Source organism: Fundulus heteroclitus, chromosome 13 (genome assembly GCF_011125445.2).
Source record: "Fundulus heteroclitus isolate FHET01 chromosome 13, MU-UCD_Fhet_4.1, whole genome shotgun sequence".
Lineage (NCBI taxonomy): Eukaryota > Metazoa > Chordata > Actinopteri > Cyprinodontiformes > Fundulidae > Fundulus > Fundulus heteroclitus.
The window spans coordinates 8026555-8032456 of NC_046373.1; positions in this window are offsets into that span (position 1 = coordinate 8026555).

Sequence of the window (5902 nt, forward strand, 5' to 3'; positions counted from 1 at the left end):
CTATTGTCCCTGTTGAATGAGAAGTGAATATTGGTTAAATACATTCTCTAAATGTGTTTAAGCATATTTAAATACATCTCATTGTGTCAACTAAATAATGGTTGGCACATGAATTTGCGACAGACACTTCCTGTCACCTGTATTTCTAAAGCTTATTCGCAGCAATGAATATTTACAGGATTTGCTCTCAACACAGGCAAGCGTGTTTGTAGGACATCATTAATAATAAAAAAGGGATCTACAAAGATACAGTTCCTGTAAGAAGCGTACGTCCTCACATCTTGGAAATGCCATATTGATTTTGCTCTCTCGATGATTTATTTAAACCTTTCCTTTTCCAGGATGGCATTGCTACACAATGAACATGAATTGGGTGCATGCCTGCAAATATATATTGAATTTTCTCCATTTCACACGTTCAAAATTCCACATTTTGTCACAAATAGATGCACGCAAAGTTAGCAAGTTGCACTTCTACCACTTGCCTTTTACACACAGCAACCTTCTAGGTTGAAGATTTACTCGCTCTTTCTGGCAGACTTGGTCAAGTTGTTTCAAATCAATTGGTTTGTTGTCATAGACCCAGATTTTAAGCGTGGTCTACAAATAGCACAACAGCCCAAAGCATAATGCCGCCACTACCATGCTTGGCAGTTCTATGGTTTTTCAGGGCTAATCTTGATTGTTCCAAGCAAACTTGTCATTGTGCCCAGACGGGTCAGTCTTTATCTTTCCCCAGAAGCTCTTATGTTTGTCCATGCTGGCAGCTGCAAGTTTTAGTCTGTTTTAGTTGCCTCTTTTTGGGGCGCAACCCTCCCAGTCCATGGTAAGGCTGCTTCCAGTTTATGACAGCCTTTATCCTTGGTTGCTGGTAAACATCCTAAGCAATATCTAATCATCTGAGGGTGATGTTTTGGGTCCAGCAATCAAAACTTTGATTCAGTTTCAATATTCTAGGAGGACACTGACAGTGATCCCAAACACACAGCAACGCTGGTTTTGGAATGGATAACGGAGGCTGGCATTAAGCTTCTCACAACTCACTAGGGGAGGTGTATCCACATATTATTGGGGTGTAGGGTTGTGTATAACCTTGTACCTTTAATTTCTACCCTGTGTGTATTGGAAAATATCTAGAATAAATTTGGAGCACCTGAGGTATGTTGTATAATTGTTCTCCTTCTGTTTGTTTCTTTTGGTCCAAAAAAGCTGCACATTTATTAAGATATGTGTCAGTCTGTGCAAATGAGCTTTTTAAACTTTATACACTGTAAATGTATACAAAAAAAATATACAGAAAAGGAGAACATTTAAAAAAAAAAGAAACATAATTTAACAAATACAGAAGCATTATGTTATGGTTGTTTCGATTGCCCTCTAGTGACTAGAATCACTCATTACAATTGTTGCAGTGTTGTCAGACCCAAACAAACCTGAAAGCCACAAAAGATTAGTGATTCAAATGAACTTTATTTATATCAGCGTCCAGATGTCAAAGGGCATGCAAATACAGGCTTCAGAATCCCAAATTGTTTTCATTTGTTCCCCTCAGTTTGGCTCTATTTTTTTTTTCTCTTTTTTATTACAAAACTACGTGCACCTTAAGTAATCAATTTTGCCGCGTACAAACCACAAAAATACCAGTTTTACATTATCAAATACTGCACATAGAAAACATTTACAAAGCACAGGTATAAAAGTACAGCTCCCTTTTTTGTTCCTCTCAACCATAAACCCTCATTTTAGTCTTCACGGCCTGCTGCGCTTCTCCGACCCTTTTTGCACTGCCAACGCTCAGTTTAAGACAACTGCTCGTTCACCAACACCAGAGATCCAGTTTGACTCCGGAATGGTTCCTTCATTTTGACAAGAAGCTTCCCAATATGTTTTACATTTAGATCTACTTGGGAACATAAGATCTTTTTTTTTTTTTTATTTAAATATTGATGCCATTTTGACTCTCGGAGCAAAACTGTATGTTCCGGTTGTGTTTTGTGCTTTAAGGGGCTAGGAGAGATGAAGGGTTGCTTTGACAGTGCCGAGGGAAGTCACCTGGGCCTTACAATAGCCTCACAGAGTTAAACATGACATGGCTTGTGCTGTGATGGCTGATGCTCACAGACGATGGATGAAGGGAATGAGCATTCAGCAGCACAAACTCTTAAACTTGCCAAAATGCTCAGGAGCGATGCCTGTAGTGTTAATGCTTTCCTTAATGGCATTCCTGTTAAAGATGTGTGAAGAGCCTTAAAGTATTCCTCTATTGGCAGAGCTTTATTTTGTAATTACTTGCAGTAAATATCATCCTAAATCCCATGTCCTAATCTTCTTAATATTTCACAGTTTTTCAGAATAGAGTGTGGGATCTTTGCACAGTTTCTTTAAATTGTCCTTGGTCCTCTCTTATGCACTCCTTCAGCTAAATATACGTTTTATCCACGATTTAGGTCTGAGGACTGAGATGAAAGTGAATTAATTGTGCAGATGACCCCTTTTCAGTTTTCTTGCAAAGACCATAATATTTTCATTTAAAATGTTATCTTAAAGAGTTCATGCTGCGATGCTCTCTAAACAAGGACCACGTTGGCTTTCGGTTGGTGCATCGTGCTCAACAGTGGCCATGATGCAATTCTCCACATATTCCTAATTTATTTCAAACTAACCCAGGCACATCTTTAATGTAGTTAGCATCTCAGAGTTAGCATAAAAGAGTTGTAATTTATTTTTTTTTGTTCTCTAACTATTTAGAGAACAAAACTTATTTTTACCTTCCTCACAGTCCTTGACAAGAAAGGCAGAATAGCCTTATTTGTCAAGCCTATTGGCCAGAGAGTACAAAGTGGCCTCTCTGTCATGTGATAAGGAAGGTTCCTAGAAACTCTAAGCAACTTTTAAAAAAGTTAAAAAAATGTTCGCTCGAAGATTTTGCGTCTGCAGTAAAAGAGGATTTCATTTAAAGGTGTTTTCCACATCTTTACCAGCGGTGCCGCTGAGTGGGAGGGTTATATGGAATGCACTTTGCTCAAGGACAAAGACAAAATCCACTTTTCATTAGGGCCATCATAAATTAACATACATTCACAATGCACATCATGCTAGGTTGAGTATAATTGCTTTTAGTGCTTGAAAAGGTGGTTCAAAATGTGTTTTATTTGCTGTGGCAAGGTAGCTCAGGTGCTCTCACCACAGGACCAGCTCTGACAACTGAGAAACAGGCTACAACTAAATTGTTATCGCCCGAAGGCATGTTGAGGAAAACATAAGGCTGAGTCCATGCTACTTAAAGGTACAGCATTTAGACAACTCCCTTGCATATGTGAGAATTGCCTTGGATTTTGTCCTAATAGAACCCCTTGGCTGTGCCTTGCGGGATAAATTCAAGAAAACTGTCACAAACACCATGCTGCAAACATTTCCTTGTTCAAAAAGAATGAGCTTGATAGACGTGGAAGGTTAAACGGTGCAGAGAGACAGGATGCAGGGGGAGTAAGGGCAGCAATCCTTTTCAGCTCGAAAGCCATCGCGGCGATTTCAACGAATCAAAATGCATTTCGCCAGACGGGATTCATGCTCCTTTCTCACGAGACGATGACAACGACAAGACGTCGTAGATAATACAGTACAGTAAAAGTGGGGGGGGGCTGAAAGGGTCTTCGAAGAGACAGTACAGCAAACAAGATGACGAAAGAGAATGCACAAGTTAGAAATACATTCATAAAACTATACACATATAGAACCTCGGTACAAGCAAAATACATTTATACAAAAAACTTTCAGCTGTGTGTGCTACAATAGCGAAACAACGTCTCCCACACAAACTAAGGCCATTGTAAACTGAACAAGCCCTCATTTTCTTCTTTTTTTTTTCTGCAAGGGGCTAAAGGCGGGTTTTGGCCAACCTCGCCATTCAGACTCCTGCTCTCTCAAATAAATTCTCTGTCCTTACAAAAATAAAATAAGTTTTCAACGCAGCACTTGACAAACACCTGAACATGAGCTTGTTTTTTTTTTTTACACAACAGAATGCAGGTGTGCAGGTAAAGCAAGTGATTGTATGGGTTTTACATTCTGAACATCCACAGTCCTACAATCAATCAGCATGTGGAATTCAAGCAAGTGGACCAAAACTGACCAAGGTTGACATGTTCCCACCCAGGCCTCCTCTATGCATTGACGCTGACCACAAACATTCTAGCTCCACAAAACTGGTCTTCATCTTTCTGGTACACTTTAAAGTCAATACTCACAGTATGAAAAAGTAGTTGCCCTCTCACAGATTTTACTTGTTTTAGCTTTTTTTTCTCTCACATGTTAGAGATCACCAAATAAAAAAAAAAGAAATTAATAAAAAACATAACGGTTTTCCAATGATGATTTCATCCATTTAGGGGAACTAAATGAACCACATCAATTGCTAACAAAAAAAAGTAAAGTATCACTTTCCTTATTAGATCTTGATAAAGTTAACTGTGATTACCCGCATTTGTTTTGGAAATCTGTGTCAGCTTCACTAGCCACACCCAGAACTGAATACTGCCATACCTGCATAATGAAGGGATTACTCAAAGAGAACCTGTCTGACAACAGGAAGTAGGCGAAAAAGATCTCAAAAAGCTAAAGGAATTCTGTGGGGAGTGAAAAGAAACGAAGAAATTTACACAGAGCAATCAGGAAAGACAATACAAAGGCCCTTTTAAGACTTTGGGACTGTTCAAACAGTTAGAATTTGAAATCCTTCTGATAAATAAAAAAAAAGAATGAAATAAATGAAAACATCATCTGAAAACTGCCTTTTGCTTTTATTGACATCTTTTTCTTTTTAAATCAGAAATCTAAAGAAATCTGTTAAGGGGGCAATACTTTTTCTCAGAACTGTAATAACACGGAGACGATGTTTTAATCTTTTTGTGAATGTATGATGAAAAAGCTGTGAAACGTTCTCAAATTTCCTTCACTTTATCAGTCAACTTCCGAATAATATCACTCTGGCCCGCCACACATTATGAATCGCACAATACAACAAATACACTTGTTCAATAAAGCACAAAGACGCTGCACTTTAAAGAAAGGCAACATTCTAACCAATCCTTTTGGTTGCAGAAATCGATTGTTTCCTTTTTTTGTTTTTTGTTTTGGGGGGGGATTGGCAATTTTTTTTTTCAAATCCCTACAAATTATCATAATTACTTTCACTCAGTTTGTATGGCAGACCAAAAGTGGCACAATTCAGTAAATATTTATATCAGTAACTATAAGGTGCTTTATCTGTGATTATACATACAACAAAATTCCATAGATCAGATGAAGGGTTAGCCCGAGCCACTGTGACTGAGCACACCGCCACTAATGGCCAACCTGACCAGCATGTCTTTTAGTGGGAGGGGAAACAGGAGCGCCTGGAGGAAACCTATGCAGACAAATGCAAACTCCACCCTGCCAAGCCTGGTACTCGAACCCAGGACCTTCTTGCTGTGAGGCTAACCACTGCTCCAACGTGCTTCAGCATGTGATGCCTAAAATGTGACCGTGGTAAATTAAAATAGGAAATGCTTAATAAATGGATTACTTATCTATATAGTTGTATAGAATTGTGGCACCTTTGGCTTTCCATATATTGGAATAGTAAATAGGCAAAGGGGGGGACATATTCTGAAACAAGTCCCAAAACAGTCTGATTCATGCACAAAAACTTCAACCGAATTTCCCAAATAACAAATTTTGGACAGAAAGGATAAGTGTAATTTTTCTGCCTACATAAAAAGGATGTGTGCAGACATAAATACATACATTTCTTTAATACATCATGCCAAATGTCCAGGAAAAAAGAAAACATTAAAAAAAATGCAAGTTCCAGAAATTTACCTTAAAAATGTGACCACGCAATTAGAGATCCAACAACAAA